Genomic DNA, 23,951 nt, shown 5'->3' on the forward strand with positions numbered 1-23,951 from the left:
GGCTCTGGTTGGCCCAAGGAGAGCCAGCCCAGGAACTTTTACTGTAACCATTAAGAAAGGAAGGGTTTCCTCCCCACCGGAGTTGCTCAGCTGGTGGGATGTAAACCTGGAGCTGACCACCACGAAGGGAGGGCCTGCCTGAGAAGGAAGGGAGTCAGCCAGCCATTCCAAATTCCATCGTCAGAGCACCTGACTCAAGCAGTGCCTGAGAGTGAACTGGACTTCTCAGTTCCAACAGCCAACAGCTTCCCTTCCTCCCTACAGTCTGCATGACTTCAGTTTCTGACAGCTGCAATTAATATACAACCCGAATGCCAACAAGAATCTGATACCTTTCAGTGACCAAAAGGACCCCTGAAAGTAAACAGAAAGAAAAGTTAGGAAAGAGAGAAAGCTATAGGCAGCATTTATCAGGAAATGTCATAGGTTATTACACAAAAAAAATGTTTAGTAAAATCAGTGGATTAAACTATGGGGGTGACCATGTCAGTGTCAAGACTACTGGAGACACTGTTTAACTTAAAACATGTTTGTATACGGTTCTAGAAATGACAGGTATGCACAAAACTAGGTTGCCAGTGGCATATTAATATGACAGGGAAAAAAACCACCGAATAGTTCTAATTTAGCTCACTGAATTACAGCATTAATAATAAGAGATAACTTTGTTAAATTCTCACTGAATCAACTAAATGTTTCAAATTTAGTATCTCCAATCACATATAAACCCTGGGGAGTAGATAATATTATCTTCATTTTACTAATAAGGAAATTAAGACTCAAAGAGTTTAAGTCAAATGCTCAAGCTTAAGTCAAATGTTCAAGTTTAAATGTGAAGCTGAGATTCAATCTCAGTTCTAACTTCTTGATTTCCTCCAGTATTACCAAAAAATGGTATGACCCAAACATTTCACCAGTATAACATCCAACATTTCATGTCCATACAGGATCATCTGCCTTTTTATCAAACTATTTACGATAATTGCTCACTCTGTGTTTCTGTCTGTGTTCATTTAATTTGAGACATTTCTGTCCCGCTAGAATGGATGTTCCCTGGGTGCAGGACCAGCTTTGCCCATCGCTGTGCACTGCCTAGCAGCAGTAGATGCCCGATAAGTACTGTTTTTCTTTACAAAGGCGGGGGAGGGAGGAGGAGGGTGGAAAGAGAGTTAGAGAGAAGAGGAAGGAGGAAGGAAGAAGGAGGCAAGAGGGAAAAAGAAAAGGAAAGGAGAAAGGGATATTCCACAAACCCTGCACCACTCCATCACCAAGCCCTTTCTCGAGATAAATGAGGGCCTGGAGCGTGGAGGCTCTGTGCTCACACAGAAGGAGAAAGAGGTGAATTACTAAACCATGCAGGAATATCAGGAATGACACAGTCTTCTGGATATTTTTACTGGCTCCTTCCGCCACACTACACCCAGTAGGACCAAACACGTTCAAAAGTTTCCCCCATTCATAAACCCTTATTCGAAACGCCTGAGTCCCTTTTTTATCTTTTCTTGTTGTCTTAGGGTGACAAGCCAAATGAAAAACCCACTAAAAACCTCCTTTAGCACCTGAAAGGCCGCCACTGCACATGTTGAGCTCCGCCATGGAGGAGGCTCCCTCGGAGGTATGGCCTGTCAAGCGTTATTGTGCTGGGGGAAAGGAGACAAGCAGGGGCTCTGCAGAACAGGAACGCCCATTAAAAAAATCTGCGCATGTCACCTTTCTGCTTCCTGTATGCAAACTCTCTGATGGGCAATAATGTCCCCAGGTTGCTAATGTCACAGACATCTCAAACATGAGAGAGAAATTGTAGCATTCCTTAAATGTGACTTTTTGGAAGAAAAAAGATCAAAGAGAAGGCAGACTGAAAGCCTGGACTCAATAGGAAGAAAAGTCCCGAACCTTACTTAGCCTTTGCCTTTACAACTCCCAAGGGGAGACCAGGACACAGCACAGGTCACCGGGACTGCACCCCCTGTGGCACCATCAGTGCTGCAATCTGACAGGATAAAGGAGCGGAAGCCCTCCTACAGAGCCTGGCGGCCTAGCCAGGCGAGCATAGCTATCTACAGAGAATGAGAACGTACGTGCCTTAGGAAAAATTCCAGCATAAAGCAAGATTAAACATGCTAAATTCATCACCTGGAGTTCAGCATAAAAATGTTTTGATCAACCTGTTTAACTTCATCAATTTTATTTTATTTTAACTATATGACAGAAGGACTAAAAGTTACTAAGATATCACCTTTTCTAGTAAAAGATAACCAAGAAGAACACTGAGAACTCAAGTTTATCCAAAATACTGGTTTCTCTGGACTATGACACACTGACTACTAATATCTCCTTTCCTCTAGACTACTCTGAATTACCAAATTTTATTGAAAAAAAAAAATGCAAGAATACATCTGTCATAATATACAAATAATCATTTTTCAAAGGCTTCTTTTAGGTAATACCTATTCCCAAAGGATGGTTGGAATGCAACCTCTGAAATTTTACATAATTAAAAATGATAGCCTGACCAGTGCTGGCACAGAGAATAGAGCACCGGCCTGGGACGCTGAGGTCCCAGATTTGAAACCCTGAGGTCTCCAACTTGAATTTGGGCTCACCCAGCTTGAGTGAGGGCTGACCAGCTTGAGTGTGGGATTATAGATATGCCCCATGGCCCCTGGCTTGAGCCCAAAGGTCGCTGGCTTGAAGCCCAACGCCACTGGCTCGAGCAAGAGGTCACTGGCTCAGCTGGAGCCTCCCTTGCTTCTCAAGGCACATATGAGAAGCAATCAATAAACAACTAAAGTGCCACAACTACAAGTTGACGTTTCTCATCTCTCTCCTGTCTGTCTGTTTCTGTTTCTCTCCCTTGCTAAAAAATAAAATAAATAAAAATGATAGTGTTTTGTTGAAAAAACAAACTAGAAATTTCAAGAAAAACTCATTCACTGGCATTCCATTGAAACATACATATAAAGGTCTTCACAGTGGTTTTCCTTACCTTTGGGAGTTCATTGTACACGAGAGGGATTCCATGCACAATAACTGAATGAGGAATTGGAACTTCCCACCAAAGTTTTATCTAATTGCATACCAACACATGACAAAGACATGATATATGTGCAGTAGTAGCTAAAGAGTTAATCTCTAGCAACTCTGCTAAAATATCCCAATGGCAGACTGCCCATCATTCTTTTAGACAGAGCTTGTCAGAAAAACTAGGGCAGCTTGTCCAGCTCAGCAGTCAACTGATTACTAGTGAACTCAATGGGGCTCCCAGCCAACCCCCGAGATTGCTGCCAGCCCCTTGGGTATTCAAAGGCCAAGTTCCAATGTGGTTTACTTTGCCAGAATCACATGATGTCAGTGCTATTTTCTCCTGACCAGAATAACCAGTCATTCAGGTTACTGCGAATGGTATCAGTAAGGGAGGGAGGCTGGCACTTCACTGTTAGAGGTCACATACGCACTGAGGTGCCTCACCTCCTCACCCAGGCGCAGGGGCCTCCCGGAGGAGAGCGACTAATCCCAGTCTGCCAGTTCCAGCGACCCATGTCCTGCACAGCGTCCTGCATACCGTAGTCCAGTCCCTAACCAGGAGTTACTCAGGCTCACAGACAGGGCACGCTCAGAGCACAGAACAAACAGATCTGGCATTTATAAATAACCAGCTGCGTAGGAAAACAACAGAAAATAGGCCTTGGCTTTTACTTACATTACATTATTTGAGGTTTAATAGGCAAGCTAACAAATTCTGGAAGATTTAGACAGCTTTATCCACATGTGCCCACACTCTTTGCAGGGTAGTAAGGCATTAATTAATTTTTACAACTATCTGGAGACTTTTGTAGTTGCTACAGGATTTGCAAGGATACATGCATTCAATGGGTAGCCACTTTTTAAAACTGTGGTCGCCCTTCCTTCCCAATGACAGAGTCCATTTCACTCCCCAACCAACACACAAGGCAGAAAATTAACAATCAGATCTATTTTTTAACTATGCTTCCCCTAAGAGAAAACATAAAGGTCAGGAACAGCAAAAGAATTGGTGTAGACAGTGGACTCCAATTTCAAAGTCTTGACCATCTTTCCCAATACTTAAACTACCTTGAGTTTTTTCTAATTTTCTTCTTTATTCTTACTTTCTTAGAACACCATGAGACCAATTTATAATGGATTAATTTTAAAAACTCATTTTTAAAGAAATTAAATGTTGAAAAATATTTTAAAATTTGTTTAATATTATACATAGATTTTCTTTTGTATCATTATATTTCTAGTTTTTGATTCTCACTGAATCAAAACCACTGTAAAGACCTTTATATGTATGTTTCAATGGAATGCCAGTGAATGAGTTTTTCTTGAAATTTCTAGTTTGTTTTTTCAACAAAACACTATCATTTTTATTTGTTTTATTTTTTAGCAAGGGAGAGAAACAGAAACAGACAGACAGGAGAGAGATGAGAAACGTCAACTTGTAGTTGTGGCACTTTAGTTGTTCATTGATTGCTTTCCTGTCCGTAAATAAAGTAGGAAAGCTTTAACTCCTGAGAAAGAATATGTAGGAATATAAGAATTACTTAAGATTTTAAACATTTACTTTTTAAAAGAAAACACAAACTCTTTCAGTTTTAATATGCAAATGGAAGATTAAAAAAATGTGATAATTCCATTAACTGTACTATTCGCATAAAAGACAGTACATGTGTGATGAATGAGTGAGTGAGTGAGTGAATTCTCTATTATTCACTACTGGTTACATTCTTACTAAGTATCACCTTGGGGAAGTATCTGAACAAGGTGACTGAAAACAAAATTATGAGAATAAGTGGTTTCAAGGCTTAATGAAGTAGCTTTACCTGTCCCTTCTGCAGCTTTGTTGATGGAGGAAATAGTGGCCTTTCCATCTCTTTGCAGCTAAAGATAAAACCTATGACTATCACCTGTGTTAAACTTAAGTAAACTTTCTTAAATAGAAGTCAATCTGTCAAGGAAATTGTTCAGTACAAAAAGACTGAAAAAGGAAGAGAAAGAGAGCGAAGGAGGATGTGATGAATGGATAGATGGGAAGAAGAAAGGAAGGAGATTTTTAGGAAGGAAGGAAAATAGGTTAAAAATTGTTTTTCCATCAATGCTTCATAATTTTCATTCATTCCATCCACAAAAAAAGTTTAAGCATATTGGCAACAACTTCAAAGCCAATGTTATTCACCAGTTATTCAATCAAAATCAGGTGCTATAGTTTTCCCTGATGGTTATAGCTCATCTTTGACTATTCAACTTGTCCTTTGTCCTGGTCTGTTACTTCCTTCTCAGATGCTTTATCATATCAGACCTCTAACAACATCTTTAATGAACTAACAACTGTCTGAAAGAATGAAGCTTGCTAGAAACAAGTTCTTTGGTGCAAAGGGACTAAGAAGTCACCACCAATTAGATTAAAGCTGGATAATTTGACAGTTCTCAAGATGATTGTTTCAAGGAAGGCTGGCAATGTGCAGAGAGACCACAGCTTGTAGGTGTTGGAGATCTGTGGGTTTCTCTGACTAGAATACAGCCTCCCTAAAAAAAGGAAAACAGGATATTCTGAAAGCAAAGAATGCACAAATAAAAATATTTTAAGTCCAGTTGACTGAAATTCTTTTTGAGAATACGTTATTACTTTTTGAAAATCTTTATTATATGTGGCTTAAGTGTCTGTTTGTCGCTGATAGCTTATTGGTTGCTTGCATAACTGTACTAGCCAATGGGGTGAAGTTGCCACGGCATTAAAATAGTCTCGCCTTCTGGCATGCCACCTCACAAATTGAGGTTAAAGATTGGAGCAATTATTATGCTGTTAAGAAATCTTAACACCAGAAGGGGTCTTTGCAATGGTACAAGACTAGAGGTTCTCCAATTGAAAAATAATGTCATAATAGCTAAGTCTTTGACTGGCTCCTCTAAAGGTGAAATACATGTCATTCCAAGAATTGATTTGGCTCCATCTCAAACAAGGATGCCGTTTCAATTGAGACGTAGACAATTTCCTGTAAAACTTGCCTTTGCTATGACCATCAATAAGTCTCAGGGCCAAACGCTTAAGCGTGTTGGCATTTTTTTACCTAAGCCTGCATTTGGACACGGTCAACTTTATGTTGCCTGTTCAAGTTTGTGAAAGAACGGACGTAAAATTAAAAATAATTGATGGTCCTCTGCAAGGCGAGCTTAAAAATGATGGAAAAATCTACACAAGAAATGTTGTGTACAAAGAGATCTTTGACATGTGAATTAACATTTTATTATTTAAATCACCTTTATTTATTGAGCTAGCGGTGGCTCTTAAGAAATGTACCTTCAGTGGTTTCCTTCATTGCACTCTACTTTAAGCAATTAAGCAAGTAGAAGGGGGAAACCCCGTGGGGCAGTAAGCAAAGGGGCGTCCTCACCGCCTGCCCTGGGTAATTCAGTTTGAATTAGCAGACACCTTTGCACAAATCATTTTAATTACAATTTATAATATCTAGAACAGCGGTCATTTCGTATGACCGCCGGGCTTTCTAGTAAGTAATATCCTGGGAGCTGCCTCTAGTATCTTTGAGGAATTAGTCCAAATCTCTCAGGCCAACTTTAAAGGCTCTTCATGAGGTCACTTTAATCTATTTTTCCATATGGCCCCTGCTGTGCCTTTGCCCACTCATACCCATGGGCTCTGTATTCCAACCACACTGCATAACCTCTCCTGCTTTTTCCTGCCCTTTGACTTTTCTCATGCTCTTTCTCTGGTCTAAATGGCTCTTATACACTTGACAAAACCCAGTTCTTGACATCAATCAAAAATACTACTTCTCCATAAGATGCTCCCTTCTCCCTCACAACCAGTTGTGGGGCCTCCACTGCATCTCAGTAGCTCCATGTTTATACTTCTCCTGAAGGTCCACCTGATACTGCCTTGCACTATTTACTGATCTCATCTCTTCCACCAGACATAAGCCCATAAGCGTGGAGACTTGCATCTTTGGGGACTTGCATTTTTGGAAACTTGCACTTAGTAACTATTTGCTGATTTAAACTGATGAGATTAATTTATTTTACAGTACTACAGTACACCAGTTCTCTACTACCCACTCAAAGACATTCCACTGTCCCAGAGCTCATCTGCTCTAATGCCAGTGTTTATAATAACACACAGTATCTGAAATTAATAATTTAATTATAAGGTGACCAATCATCCTCCTTAAGGGAGGACAGTCCTTCTTTTGTAAGTTCTGTCCTCCCTCGAAAAGTGTCCTCCTACATGTCCTCCTTTTTGATATTGGAAGACTAATCTTTAAATGTCCGTATTAGATCGATGCAGAGTTGATCCACTGTGTGTGATGTGATGTATTTGACACGATGATTCGTCAAGGATCACAGTGCGGCGAAACACGATTATGAAACACATGTGCTCCACATGGGAGACCTTGAGAGAGCACACGATATACTGAGCACGCCAATGGCTTGTGTACTTCTTACTGAAACACGACATTGTAGACTCATGATTATTTCTTTCTCAGTGAATATTCAATCATAGACAGGTAAGCACTATTCACATTTTATCAATCCATTATCTATTTAATAATTTCCAAATACATATAATTTTATTTACAAGTATTTTCCCAAAATTCAAGTTTTAAAGTGGAAATCTTACCTCAAACCATATCTATTAATAATGCATTTTGACTAAATAGTTGCATAAAATGGGTGTTTTTTAATTAGAAAATGATAAATACACCCAAATATCACTCCAAATTAGTGGTTTTGTTTGATATTTAGTTTTACTAAATGAGTACTTCTTTCTTATAATTATTATTAAAAATTAATAGGCATGTAAGCATAATTACAATATAAAATATTACAAATGTTTTTATTATGCATTTATCATATTGTAGTGTATTACTATTGCAATGAATAAAATGTTTCTTTTATTTACGATATTCTTTTCTTCAATTTATTTTTGTCCTCCTTTTCATTGTAAAATAGTTGGTCACCTTATTAATTATCACATGCTTATTAATAATTCTCACCAAAAACAGAATCGTTAATTTCTTCAATGCAATAGGTTTGTTTTGCATTTTTTTTATTTTGCTTGGTTGGAATTCTGTGTATTCATCTATATATATAAGTGTATGATGTGTATGTGTATATATGTGTTCATTAACAGGCAGTGGCTAGAGAGCTAAGTGATAATAGTAATATTTACCCCCTTTCAGACAAAAATATTTACTTATTCTTTTTTTTTTTTTTTTTTTTTTACAAAGACAGAGTCAGAGAGAGGGATAGATAGGGACAGACAGACAGGAATAGAGAGAGATGAGAAGCATCAATCTTTAGTTTTTTGTTGCAACACCTTAGTTGTTCATTGATTGCTTTTTCATATGTGCCTTGACTGTGGGCTTTCAGCAGACCGAGTAACCCCATGCTCAAGCCAGTGACCTTGGGTCCAAGCTGGTGGAGCTCTGCTCAAACCAGATGAGCCCGTGCTCAAGCTGGCGACCTCGGGGGTCTCAAACCTGGGTCCTCTGCATCCCAGTCCAATGCTCTATCCACTGCGCCACCGCCTGGTCAGGCCAGACAAAAATATTTAAGTTATGAGCCTCAAATAATTTGTATATAAAAGAACCAACATTGTTTCCATATTTTAAAATGACACAAACTTGGCTGAACCATGAGAGTCACCTGTTAGGTACTTTTCATTCAACAATTGAAAGAGAATCTTGCTGAATTTGTTGAATATTCTGCCACTAACACATTAATGATATGTCTTCAGTGCAAAATCACAGAGCAACTAAATCTCAATCATAATATATACCAATGACTTTAAGCAAGTCTTTGCCTTGTTTTACTATTTTCATTAAATGAGCCTGCGGTCAGTGACTTCGGGTGGGGGTAGAGATGATACCCTCAATATTATTAACCAAGCATCATAAAAAGTGCAGGGCATACTGATGATCAACTATGAAAGTTAAGAATCAGATTTAATATAATACAATTAATGAAGGTATGTATGTGCTTCAATTTATAAAAAGTACTTTAAAGGTAGTTAAAGATTACCTTCCTAACATTCTTCAAAAGATAACAAAAATTACAATTCACTTTTATTGATAAAACAGCCAGAGCATGGAGAAGTTTCCCAAAGTTATTAAAAATTACCTTTAAACAACCCAACTCATAGACGAGTTTTGGTATGTTTTATAGAACACTTAATTGATAATGAGGATCAAATAACAGTCTGACTGCCTTTCCCAAACCTTGAGTTCAACTCTATCTTGTTCTAGTAAGCTCCAGATCCAAGGGTCCTTTATCCACCCACTCCACCATCCACGTTTAAACATAAGTAATGAGCTATACAGATTCTGGAATCAAAGGACCTGGTCTAATCCACTTCTTAGCTGTGTGATCTTGAAAAGTCTTTATTCTCCCCTTTACACTTGGAAAGTCCCTTTACTTCTCTCCTTAGTCTTGGAAAGTCCCTATATCATGTAAAGTGAAGTTAATAATACCTGCCACCATATGGCTATTGTAAGAATAAAATAAAATATTCTAGCCTGACCAGGTGGTGGCACAGTGAACTGAGCATAAGCCTGGGACGCTGAGGACCCAGGTTCAAACCGCAAGGTCTCTGGCTTGACTGCAGACTCACCAGCTTGAGCATAGGATCATAGTCATGACCCCATGAACACTGGCTTGAGTCCAAAGGTCGCTGGCTTGAAGCCCAAGGCTGCTGGCTTGAGCAAGTGGTCACTGGCTCAGCTGGAAGTCCCCAGTCAAGGCACATATGAGAAATCAATGAACAACTAAGGTGCAGCAACTAAAGCCAGACTGTCCTGGTTCTAAACCTGACTTGAACATCTAGTCGTTTGATCTCCGGCAGGCAAGTCAGGGAAGCAAACAGCCTCAGGTTCCTTCGCTGTAAAATGGGAATAAAAGCAAGGTTATTGTGAACATTAAATGAGATGATATGAATATAAAAATGAGTACACTCCCAGAATGTGACAAACATGAGGTGACTGCTGAGCCTTATTCTAGCTACTGCATAGATGCATAAGGCTGTGAGAGACTGGAGGCGACTCTCCAACAAGCTGGATGTCAGACTGAATTCCCCAAGAGCTTCTCTCAGTCCTGCATCAAAGAAGACAACCTCAAAAACCTGTCAGTAACAAAGAGATCATTCCAGGGATGAGGTCTACAATGTCCCTTCTATGGTGTCTTTGTCTTAGGGTTTATTAATACATGGAGGCAGAATTATTTGTTACAATGCTAAAGAAAGATAAGCTTTTCTAAGGGACACATTTTTTTTAAGAGCATTATGTCAGTATCTCCTATAATTAGATTTTGTTAAAATAATGCAATTTACTCAACTGAACAGCATGGGCTTCCCTCCCCGCCCCATCCCATTTATGTTTTTAGTGGTGGTGGCTGTTGTTGTCAAGCATCTTGAGTGTTCTTTTATGGACATAATAAGCTGTAAAAGAACCTCTTTGATGACTCATTTTAGAATATAAATTCAATGAAAGCAAAGGTACTGCTTATCATTACTGAGAACTTTCATTCAGATCAACTACTTTTATAACTGCTCTGATCAAACGGAGCAATTGATTCCAACATGCAATTTAACCAACAGTAACCTTGGATGCTTATTAGTAAGGGAACAATGCTTTCAGGATTATGCTAAACAATTCAGCCCTTCCAGTCAAAGAGCAATGGTGGTGGGTGAAAACAGGATGTTGTTTAAGTATCTGAGAACATTCCACACATTGGGGTACATGGCCCTGAGCTGCCTTGCCAGACCTGTTCTTCAGCCTGGGTCCTTTTCTGCTAGGGGGCAAAGAGGGGGCCCAAAACTAGTCCATACTTTTTGGATTAAGGCAGGTGAGGTTTCACTACTGTGTCCCCTGGGAATTCTCTTTCCACAGCTACTACCAGCAGTATATTTTTTTAGTTTGCCCTGGATGGAAAAACCTTTTCAAATGAACTAGGAAACTACTTTGAGAAAGAGTCCCATTATTTCAGCTATTTACTTTTCTATCACACCCTCATTTCCTATATACTTTTTTTAAAAATGTTTTACACCAGGGCTTCATATATCAGGTTAGTACAGATGTCACTCCATTTTAAAGTATATCTCACAGACACATTATAAAAATTATAGCCATTGACACACATGTATATATATATATGCACATTCACACAAGCCCACGCACTTGCTCTACTTGAAATTGAGCCCCAGGATTTACAAACATACCATCCACGGCTCTTTCCACTACACCTTCTTTCTAGGATCTGCCTTCATTCGGGGACTCATAGAGAACACCAGTGCTTCCCAAAATCATGTTCTAAAGTCCATGGAATATTAGTAAAAGTCCTAACAGGAGGGAGGGAGGGGAAGTTCTATAATAAAATTTGTAGTTTTTCAGAGGACAAATTTGAATCAGGGGCATGCATGGCTGCAGGGAATCGCAGGTATTGTGTGAACCTGGCCAACTATTCAACAGCCACATCTCAGAGTTACTTGGTTGCTCTCGTTCTGTTCATTGTTACATATAATGCCCATGAAGAGATAACATTGTTCCTTTGTTTAAAAAATAAAAGCCACTGAAAGAAAAGCTAATTACTCATGATGGTGATGGAAGTTAAAAAGAAAGCAAAGAGGCCTAAAGAAGTGGTGGTTCTTGGCCAAATACTGATGCCAAGGGAGGAAGTTATATTTCGAAGGAGCAGTAGGTTTAGAAACCCAAGATCATCCTTGGGCAAATCTCTCATGAATGTCAATGGCCTAGTGTGTATCAAAATTATCTAAGTCCCTCAGCATTGTGGAAATAAACTGGACGTTATTGTGGGGAGCACTTGAGCAAGATCCTATGGAGGAGAAATTTCTCCCCCAAATGAGGGCCCATTGGCTTAGGCTCTGGAAAGTGGGGATCGGGGCACTGTAACATATTAAGGTTGCAAGTGTGTTTGGTCCAGGTATTTTAGTCAACTGGGGGTGAACCTGAGAACAAGGCAACCAATATAGCCTTCAGATAGATTCACATTCCTCTGAGGCGATGGTAGTTTAAAGTGGGAAGCTCTGGAGGGAGCTCTTTATTAACAGGTGCAGGACAGACCTGCTGGATCCTGGAGAATCCACAGGACACTGTAGGGGGTGGAAAAGGTAAAGAGGAGCCCAAGTGCACTGAGATAAGTGAGCCCCATGGACTTCAGATACATGGATCCAGCTACTTCCTAGACGGAGAAAACTAAAGGCAATTGAGCCGCCAGAGAGCCAACCCTCTGGTCTCCTCCACACTGTGAAAATGTACCAAGAGCCCATTTGAGTGCTGACTACGGATCACCCCAAACATTAAGAAGTGTGTCTACTATCCGCCAAACAAAACTGCTTTCCTTCTGAAATCATGTAAGTGTCCTTTTAATACATGTTCTTACTTACATAGTTTTTGTAGAACTCGTTTGTCAATTTCTAAAGGCTTTTATTGGATTCCTGGAGGTATTATCTAACTTTTTCCCAAATCCCCCTCAAGTTCACAGTGCTTGAAATACTAGGAACTTGCCTCTCCTCTCTAGCGTTTTCATTTCCCATGGAAGACAGCCATGTAGCAAAGTCACTAGCATGCAGATACATGCTTCAGACCTTTCTGGCTGCACAACTAAGGCAACATGTAGGTGTGTTAGCTGAGCAAATCTAATACTGAGACTATAACTGACTTCTACCTAGAGTTACCAGCAAAATACAGACTCTTGCAGGTGAGCTCAGATCTTGCCATCTGGAAGACCAATCACAGATCTGTCTTCTACATCAGGTTCAAACGGAGGCAACATGCTTATTAGTGGGTACACAGCATGGCCCCAGTGGACCTGCTCTTTCTAAACGTGTGGACAACTATTCAGAGACCTATAGAAATGATGACAAAGGGTAGCCTGCATCCTTGATTCCTGCCTTTCCATCACTGTACATCTTGGCTTTTTAAAAGAATGCTTGATCCATGGGATCAAGGAAAGAAAAGAACAAAACAAAACGAAACAACAACAACAGAACAATACAGCAGAATTTGAGACTGAAAAAAGGAAAATTCGATGAGGGGGTAGAAGGAACTGCAAAGCAGCTACATCTCAAATGCTTGTTTGAAAGTAACTACAGAACACTCACATCACACGTCAGCCCTTAGTGAGGCAGTTGAGTTGACTCGGTCACGTTTGTCACTTTTCACGTATCTACACAGTTCACCAAGATGAACTGTACTTGCCTTTTCGGGGGATCCTCCCTCTCGTTTCCCTCCCCAGCCCAGCCTCCTATGCAGAGGCCGCCAATTTGATGGATATTTCAATCCTGACTTTGATGAGGAGGGTCAGTTTGGCACACAGGTGATTTCCTTGTAGATTAAGAACATTTACTTTCTTCCTGCTGGATCCCTCCCAGAGATACCATCAAACCTCTACCTACGCAATTAGTTTTCACAGGTGGCTGTTTTGCCTCCAGTAAAACTACTTTCTTTCTCCTTCTACAAGTCAAAGCAGAGCGAATTCACATGAAAACATTTCAGATATGAAATAAACACTTTGGTACAGGCAGCTCTGATGCAATGCATCGTCTCTGACTGACCCAAGTTATAGAACGAGCTCCACACACCAGGATCAGACTTGGGCAGAATCATTTCTGGGACAAGGAGCAGAATGGGATTTGGAGGGGGGAGGAAGAAAGGAGGGCAGGAGGATGAGAAAGCTAAGGAGAGGAAGAGAAGCCACAATTTCTGCTGGTTCATACGCTATAGGGGTCTTCTGTTATCTTTTCTCCTTTAGTAAACTCTTGACTGGAAAAAGTCTATACCCACCATTGCACAGAACTGAGAATGAGGAAAAATGATTTCATACACGTAGACAGAAATGGCTAATGAGGCAGTTGTTTGTTTGCTGGTTGTTTGGTTGGTTCCTGCTGCACCAGGACAGTTTCCACATGAAACTAGAAAGGTGTGAGTTGTTGTTTCCTGGTATGTTTTCTAGTAAAAAGCTCCAATTTTGGATGCAGTCATTTCCAAAGCAAAAAAAAAAAAAAAAATTTCAATGTCGACATAAATCCCTTGAACTAAACATCTGTTTAAAGTGTTTCTAGGTCAGGGGTCTGAAACTGTGAAACACTAGGGGTGCAGACATGATTTCTTTCCCAAGGTCCCGAGTGCTACAGTATGCACAGAGCCCACAATGTTGTTTAAACATCTGGCCCACTTCCTCCAACAGAAAAGTGCTGATAGGGCGCGTTGCTGTGGCTTTTTCTTTTAACCTATAACATGATTTTATTTGTATAGCTTCTAAAACGTCCTAATGTTAAACAAGGTGTTTTTCTCTTTAATGTATTATATAAAGGTGAATGTTGTAATGGCACTTTGAATGGCATGAGGGGTGTTGTTTCACTGAAGTTGCAAACTCAAGGACGTTCATGAAGAAATGATTGCCATCGGTTCTCCTCTGTGAAAAAAAAGTCTCTTCCAGAATGTCCACTTTCAGCATTCTCCACCACTCTGGCAAAATGAAGCATGCACCCGAACTTTAAGACACCTCTATACCTGTTATTTGTCTGTGGGGGGAGGGGCTGTGTTCAAAATATAACAGCTCATTTATAAAGGATGGGACAAGGGAGGAATTTGTATGCAGCCTTCCTAATGGACTGGCTCAAACCCGTTACATGTAGAGTGACCAGACACAGGTTTGCCACACAGACTCTTCACATGTACACATCGAATTACCCAAAGAATTTGTGTTCTGTATTAATTATAAAGAACAATGATGCACCTACACTATCACGTTCATGACAAAAGAGCTCAGGGACAGCAAAAGGGAAACTGAGCCCCAGGCAAATGGAGCAGCCTACACAGTAAACGGGAAAGCCAGCGGGGCAATCTCTGGGCCCACACACGGGAGCCTGAGTGCAGGGCCTCCCAGTTACTCACCCCTTCCCATTACGGCCCCTGCATCGTGGCTAGCGGCCCCCTAAAAAAGACAACCCTAAAAAACTCCCAGTTCAAGTGAAAGAGTGGTTTTACGAACATAGGGTGGAGTAATACTCCATGGTTGTCAAATATAATAAAGGGATTACAGTTTTGTTTTGATTTATTTTAATGTACAAAGGAAGCAAGGAGACAAACTTCAAAGGTTTTGCCTCTGGCCCACACTTCCGGCTTAGGGGAAAGAAATTCCCAGTGAACATTATAGAAATATAGAAGTACTCGCTTAACATTGACCAAAAACGGATAACTATTCCTGCTATAACTAGATATACATTATGGTTTAAAAAGTCAATTTTTTTTTTACCTCTGTCTCTGCTATTAGGAGAGGTGGCCCTAATCAACAGCCCAGTCAACACCATACTTACAACCTCATAAAGTTATTTCCACACTTAGGTCATTTGTTTTTATTCAAAAGTATATGCCCAATAAATAATGTTCTAGGAATAAAGAAGGTAACCAAAAGAATGCTAAATAATGCTATCAAAATGGAGACCAAAACACTCTCTATCATATGTGTATCTAAGAGTACTTAGGTGAAAAAAAAAGACATATTACTGGGTTCCTTCAGAAAAGTAAAAGTAATCAATAATTAGTTTTTATGTATCTAAGAATTATTCAATATATGACAAATTTTTCACCAGTTGTTCAAAGTCTGTTCTGCCTCATCTTTGCCTACAACATTATATAGAAGCTCTTTCCTGAATCTGTCTCATTTTCCACAAACTGTGTTTCTAGAAGACTGAGAAGGAAAGTTTCAAACAGTCCAGAAAACGTGAATTTTTAAATTTCAATCAGAGAATGTTAGGGCCAATAAGAAACTTAAAAGGAAATCTGGGCTATCCCCCCACCTAAGGCAAAGTCACACCTACAGCACCCGAGCAGATAATCATCTAATCTAATTTTAAAAGTAAATCAGTTTCCATAATTCCCTCCCCAATGTATTCCTATGCCTGACAACCTTCTACTCGTGAAATTCCTTTTTCAAGCTGTAGCCTAAGCACATTCTGTCATCATCAATAGTGTTAAGTGAGTAAAAAATAAACCGATTTAGTGAACAACAGGAGAAGCTCTTTAGGATTAGTTGTAAGAATTACTGGAATGATTTGACTTTGTGTGATGGGCACAAACAGAATCAACAGTTCAAATGCTATTAGAAATGTTTACCTGAAACCTATGTACTCATATTGATCAATGACACTCCACTGAATTTAATTTCTAAATTAAAAATTAAAAAAAAAGAATTACTGAGTCAAAATTGATGGATTCCAGCCAGGTAGATCTGGATCCCACCAATGTTCTTTGAATCAGGATTCAGAGCAAAATCAGAAATTTTCCACTGTGGATTGGACATTATATTTGCAACCAGAAATATCTACCTATCTATCTATCTATCTATCTGACTACATACAAACCATAAATAATATCCAGCTATGAAAGAGGTGTTACAGATTTCATGTTTGTGTCCTACCCCCCCAAAAAAAATCATATTTTGTCGGCCCAACCCCAAATATGATTATATTTGGAGATAAGGCCTCCATGGACGTAATTTAAATTAAATAAGGTAATGTGGGTGGGGCCCTGATCGGATAGAATTAGTGTTCTTTTCAGAAGATACAGTCAAAATCTTACTTGCTCTCTCTCTGCCATATGAGGATGCAGTGAGAAGACAGTTACCTAAAAGTAAAAAAAAAAAAGAGTCCTCAGAATGAAATCTACCCTGCTGACACCTTGATCTTGGACTTTGCATCTTCCAAAACTGTGAGAAATACATATTGGCTGTTTAAACCACCCCGTCTATGGTACTCTGTTACAGCAGCGTGAGCAAACAAACACGGGGTGTACTATGAACATCGTTGTGTGGCCCGTCTTTAGATACTCATCTGTTCTTCCCTTGATATTTGAGACAGCGTTTCTCTCCCTTTTAGGATATCTCCTTTTAGTTCATTTATTCACTTAACAATTGTGTATTAAGCAATGTAGCAGGCACTGAGCTAGATCAGTGGTTTGCAGGTGTTGGCGGTTGAAAGCCACGGAACCAGATGCTACAGACAGTTTTGCTCATTGAGTTTACAATGCAGTGTGAGGGAAGAACTAAGTGAGCAATTTCAACACTAGCTAAGTCCTACGACAGGAAGTACAAAGCACAAGAAGAGACTACAGGAGAAGCAACCAACTCAGAAAAGGGGGATCAACTTACTGCAGCACCAAATGTCTCAGATGGGCCCAGAAGGAAGCAGCAAACCAGTCAGCTGAAGGATGGAGGATGGAAATCTTGGTGTGAGGACTGTGCAAAGGTCCTGAACGCTGGAAGATGTGGGTTCCTCTCCCTTAGTCACTCACTCTAGACCTCCCGCTAGGATCCATCTGCAGACATCAGACCTCTGAAAACAATCCCTCCCTTGACAGCTCCATATACTTCCAAGCCATCAATTACACCCAAATCTGTATTTTTAATCATAACCTTGCACTTGAGCTCTAAGCACTGTTTGTAATTGACTGTCAGTCTTTTCAGAAGCATGTGCCCACCAGCTTGTCTAAAATCCAAGGCTATCTTTTCCTCAGTCTGCTCTTCCTCTGGTACTTACTGCCCGTGCTGGTGAGCGGCCTCAGCACTCACACAGCGGAACAGCCATCTTCACCCCTCTCTCCGCACCCCTTCACGCCCATCCATCACCACATTCTCTTTTCACATCTCCAGATCTGTCCATTCCTATTGTTTCTGGTCTCAGTCAAATCCTAAGCATCAAATTTGAAGACTGACTTTTTTTTATTGTTTTATTATTAAAAATAATGACTTGATACTGCACTTAATCGAAAGCTGCAATAATCCACTAGTAAAAACACAAAATCCAGACAGGAAATAGAAGATGCTATCATAGAAACCAAACAGAGAAAAACAGACAAATCAACACCAATTTTGATCTCTGAGCTTCCTAGCATACAGGGAAAAGAAGAAAACTTAGATTGATTACAAATTCTCTTTGTAGGATGAAAAGATGCATGCCAATGGTTCTTGTGCCTGGAAGAGATTTCTCAGAAAAATAGATTATTGGAGAATTGAATGAGGGACACCAAATAACGTAATGAGAAAAAATAGTTTTTGTGAACTAGGCCAAGATCTTCTGTACATGGATTTTTTACACATACAATGTTTGTCAAGTATTTCATTTACAGTGAAGCCCTTCTAAAGTTAAATCATGATTATGCAAATGCAGTCTACAGGAATACAGTAAAATGCTTCTTATAGATAACTTTTTGAAAATCATGAAAATTTAACCTGTCCCTGAGGTTAACCTCCGTAAGCACTAATGCCTCAAAATGACTTTTAATCAAAGCTATATTCACAGCTGAGGTGGCAAATTAGTACCTAAGGAACTACAATGCAAGGCTACATCTCCTCTTTTTCTCTTCTATTTCCTGAGATAGGCTTTCCTAAGGGACATTACCTAACAGATCCCACTCCTAACTCTGATCTACTCTGTATACTCGCATCACATCCTTCCATTTGTTTCCTCACAGCAGTTACCAAATCTGAAATTACCTGCTTATTAATTCATTGATCTGATTGATGTCTCCCCCAATAGAAGGTAAGCTTCCAGAGGGCAGAAGTCATGTCTGTCTTGTTCTCTATTGTATCCACAGCCCTTAGAAATGTAACTGGCATGTGTTCAATTAAAATTTTTTAAACTATCGAAATAAAGAATCTTGTAGTCTGTTTTTTGCTCTAAATATTTATATGCTGTACCCCCTACATATTGAGAAGACAATGACAATATTTTTTTTTCCTACACGGCTGACTTGGTACACTGTGCTAAGTGTGTGTATATATATATATATATATATATATATATATATATATATATATATAATTTCAATTAATCCTGAAAAATAACTTTATGGAGGTAGTATTCTGATAATCTCTATATAGAAGAACAGGCTGAACCTTGATGAAAGTCATACAGTTAGTGTAGTTGGTATTTTGAAATCAAGGCTGTTTGATTACACTATATTTTGTTTCATTAATATCTTTTTAATTTTCAATCACAGTTTTCATTCAATATTACTTTGTATTAGTTTCAGTTGGACAATGATAATATTTTATACAAAGATTTAAAAGCCTAGTTGAAAATGTCCTCCTTCTCTAACTCCATTTTCTCCCTTCTCCAGTCTATACTCCATTTTGCTGTCAGAGTTGTTTTCTAAAAGACAACTTAATTATAACTGCTCAAAAACATGAAGAGCTACCCACTGGAAGCTCTTCGTCGTGGCAGCTGATGCCCTCAGCAGGCCTGATCTTCAGCCTACTGTCTCACAAGTCTCCTCACTCACCCACAAAAGCTAAAATCTACTCCCCCACCACCTGCGGGCCCCCAACTCTCTGCCCACCAATGTCCCCTTCCTTTTCCCAATCAAGTTACCTTTTCTCATGCTGTTCCCAGCCTCCAGAATCCCCACTCATCACGTTCCTGTCTGAAGAAACTATCCTCATCTCTCAAGCTCATTTCTTGAGTCACACAACCCTTTTCTGGACGCCATAAATTACTGAATTCCCTCCTGTGCACTCTATCTTGTTGGCATTGTCTACCATCTGTTTTATGTGACTTAGGTGGTTAGCTCTAAGTTTCTGTTTCTATTACTAGATTAGATTGCAAACTCCTTGAGAACGGGGACCAACACTTGACTGGCCTTCTATTTCCCCAACTTTGAGCACACTGCTAGTCACATAGTAGGCACTGAACAAATGTTCATTAAATCAACATCTGCATGATTACAAGAACTAAATAGGCAATGATGGCGGCTGTTCTGGATTTCAATTTTATACAGTTGAAGGCCTAGGTACAGCACAATCTTTTACTAGATTAAAGGCAGTACTGATGTCCACACTTCAGGAGCTAACAGTGTTATACCACTAATTGTTTCAGTTAGCCCTTCTGTTAAAGGAAAATTATCTAAGTTCCAGTATACAAATATATTTTTTTCCTTACAATTACTCATGTTATGAAGTGCTCTACTATATTAAAAGCATTTTTAGACTCTGTCCATAAACCAACCTTTTACTTTTTAACCTGACATCACACAGAACACCATATTTCCTTCTGTGTAGATTTAAAATGATTGAGACATTTTCATCATCACGTGCTGATTAAAAGAAGAATTTTTCAAATTCTGTATTAAATATGTAACTAGGCTTCCCCCCACACATACTTCTAGCTTCATAGAACCTTATAACCTTATGTTTGAAGAAGTACAAGGTTCAGAACTATAATTGTGCCATTTCTTGATTACTTTCAGTACTACTCCCCCACCAAGATTCTGTTTGCCAAATTACAACAGCATTTCCAAATGTACTACCGATCAGCAGAGAGAGCACTGAATGAATTCGTGCATACGCATCTGTCAGGCTATTGAGCGATAAAGCATACAGGCTAAGAGAACGATATCAAGACATATGTGTTCTTACCATCTGCACACACTGCAGTAGTGCATTGCACACATGTATGTAGGAAGCCTAATTGTATACATGAAGAAGAAAAAACATACATGCCAATCCTCAGCACAATTCATGTCACACAGGTCTCACAATTGGTGGCTTTAGGCATTTTACATATGCCTATCTGTCAAAATTCTTTTTTCTTGTGAAAAATAATTAAGAGACAGAATCAAGTACCTTCTTTAATCTGAAAACACTGGCTTTAATCCTATGCTAACAACATCTCAAGTCACACTAAAACAGACTATTGGGGAACAACCTTGTTTGCCTTCTCAGAACTTAAAATTTTTCTTTAATCACACCTCAAAAAACTAAAGAAAGGGCAGGAAGTTGAACTGAATAAAAAAAAAACAAAGTGGCAAGCTATGTATACTAACTTTACATTACATACTTTACAAGGGCAAATTTCATTATTTATACAGGTGCTACCTGACCTCTGTCCAGTGAGATATTCATTTTAACCTATTAATAAGCATACTATAAACAACAATGAAAGTTACGTGACCTTACACAGCTGTCTCAAGCCACTGTACTTCCATCGTTAAGGAAACTGTTAAATGACCCTGTTGTTAGAACACACTAAATCTGTCTGAATAAGGAAAAACAAGACTTTTTCTCCAAAGGATAAAACAAAAATCCTGTGCAGAGCTGATGCTCCCACTGAACAGTTATCGTTGTTATTTATCATTTATTATTTACCTATGTTTCTCGTATAAGCGTTACAGGAAGCTTTTATGCCGCTTGTGACACATAATCAGTTACTTATTGCCGAGGGAAAGACTTTTTCCCCAGAAAGACAATCTGTGCACACACTAATTTGAAAGGCAGGATAGGAGCTGCAAGTGTTTTAATAGCCCATTATCAAAAATTATCCCTTGGCTATAAAATCCCCAGACCATTGGCTTGAGATCAGCTCAAAGAAAAATGAGATTACAGAATTTAATCTAGTGAAGGGGAGTTTGAGATGAGTTTTAAAAAGCCTTAGATCATACACACACACACACACACACACACACACACACACACACACACACACGACAGAAACGAGATCAGCATAGATTAAATTTTCCACATGTTTACCTCATTCAAATCTGACATGTTCCAAGATTGATTTTAATTCTTAAAAGTGTGCTGTTACTTTGCAACATTTTAATAAAGAGTGGGGCATGTTCAGAAAAAAAAAATTATATAGTGAGGTGACAGGAAACAAAACAGCATTTTGTCTTAAATTTGCACAACCTAATTTAGAGCAAAAAAGCAGAACCTATGGTTCTGGTAAATGTCAGGGCCATCATGTCCATTACATATGTGAGTAGGTATGAAGCAGAGTCTCTGTAGGCCCTTCAAAAATTGCATACAGCCGCCCTAATGCAAACCAGAAGTCTCAGACTGCTGGATGAACACTCGGATTCATTCCCATGTGGATCTTTAGAGAAGGTCCCCTCCACCCCCACCCCATCCTCATTTATGTACATTTCAAGGGACCAACCAGAGGCCATAACCATGGAGATGGCTCATGAGAAGACAACTCCCACCCCAACAAAATCTGGCCCAACCCCTGCAAAGAAAGCATCAGGCTCCTGGAGGACCGCCCTCTCTCCCCCCAACCTCTGCTCTCTTACATCTCCTCCCCCTTCTCCTCCCCCCTCCCCTCCCTGAGAGCATCTGCCTTGCCCAATCTCGCCTGGGCCAGCTCCAATAACAACATCTGCTTGGCAGCTTTTCAAGCCCACGGATAGTTATCTAACTGAGGCTTTTGTGCTATACTGTTTATTCTATGTGAAGAAATGCCTCCTTAGTTGAAAGAGTACTTTAGAAAAACTGTGCAGCTATTAGCAAGTGAAGCACAAGGCTAATAACCCCCACCTGCTCATCAAATTAATTATGACATCTGAGTCATTATAACTCAGAAAGAAAACACGACTGCAGATTTGTCACATGTAGGAATAAACATGTATTAGGACCAGGAAACAAAAAATCAAACCAAGAGACTCAGCTGGACAAAATACATGCTTCCATCATTTAGAGACAGAAAATATGGATCCCATCTTTACACACAAACTAAGAAAGAGTGGTCGGCCAGACAGACACACTATTGTTAAATGGAGCAAAGTGAGATAAAGTCAGGGTCTATGGAACCTCAGGAAAAACACTTCAAGAGTCAGTAATTACTCCTTTAAACAAACCACAACGCTATGCAAAGCCATCCTGCAGAGGAAAATTTGCTGCTCATAATGAACGTGACCCGTCATTTCGTCCATCTTAAGTACACTCACAAAGAACCAGGACAGAGGAATTTTTCCCCAGGTACAAAAGAGTATTTTACCAATGATAATAATTCTAGGAAGACAATACTAACTTAATGACAATAAAAACTTATCACAAAGTTACTCAGCATTTCCTAGTTTTATCAGTACATAAAACTACCATTGTTAAAAGGCAAATTTCATTAGGTAGCCATAAAAAATTATATTTAAAAGTCAGACATTTAACATTATATCACAGTCATTATTGTTTTGCTAATATCTCATAGTATTGAAAATTGCAAGTTTTCATTATATGTTTTCAATAAAGCTGAAATAGCTTACAGTTCTTTCCAAACATTTGTGGCATTTGCAACTATAACATATATTTTAAAATATCTTATTCCAAAACTTTAGATGGTTTTTTAAAGTGAGATAAAAATAAATACAAGTTAATTTTAATAAAAGTAAACTTTTTTTTTTTTTTTTTTTTTTTTTTTAGAGAGAGGAAAAAGAGAGAGAGAAGGGGGAGGAGCAGGAAGCATCAACTCCCATATGTGCCTTGACCAGGCAAGTCCAGAGTTTTAAACTGGCAACCTCAGCATTCCAGGTCAACATTTTATCCACTGCGCCACCACGGGTCAAGCCAAGTAAACTTATTTTAAATAGAACATAAATTAATAGATGATGAGCCATCTAACACATAATCATGACAATTTTCTTTGCCATTATATTAAAAGCAATAAATTCCGAAAGGATATTTGCATGATCACAATAAATCACTTATTTTAGAAAAAACACTCCTACTTAAATATTAACAACTATAAATTTAAAGCCTCTTCACTTTTCTGCAATGTCTCTATTATTAGGAACTTTTTTATTCGTTTGGAATCCTTGTGCTGCCAATCAGAAAACACGAATCCTTCTTTAAAAGCACCTTTCTGTTCTGTGAGATGATATCAGCCTACTCCATATTACCCTCTACCTCCGGGAAAGTCATTCCATTGTAGCAACAGATATCACCAGTTTATGCAAATAAAAACGTTTCATTCTGTTTTATAGAACACAACCCACAGAAGAGTGCATTTTAACACAAAACATGTTAAACTTATTAATCCTTTGAGGTTTAACATAAAATGAAAGCAAATTTCAGGAAGCAATACAATTAGCTTTTTTCTCTCTGTGAAGCAATTTTGTATCAGGGTCTAATGTGTT

General features: G+C 39.1%; 1 protein-coding gene across 11 annotated transcripts in view; it reads right to left on the minus strand.

Annotated features, from left to right (window-relative positions):
- NFIB (nuclear factor I B) overlaps positions 1 to 23,951 on the minus strand; it is a 240,223-nt gene that overhangs the window by 175,662 nt on the left and 40,610 nt on the right. Inside the window, exon 1 of one of the 11 annotated variants that reach the window (XM_066368189.1) lies at positions 16,632 to 16,651. The exons of the other annotated variants lie outside the window; for them this stretch is intronic. The gene's annotated coding sequence lies outside the window, so the exon portion shown is untranslated. Of the gene's footprint in view, positions 1 to 16,631; positions 16,652 to 23,951 lie in introns of those variants that run through there. 11 annotated transcript variants of the gene reach the window in all.

Source organism: Saccopteryx leptura, chromosome 2, assembly GCF_036850995.1.
Source record: "Saccopteryx leptura isolate mSacLep1 chromosome 2, mSacLep1_pri_phased_curated, whole genome shotgun sequence".
Lineage (NCBI taxonomy): Eukaryota > Metazoa > Chordata > Mammalia > Chiroptera > Emballonuridae > Saccopteryx > Saccopteryx leptura.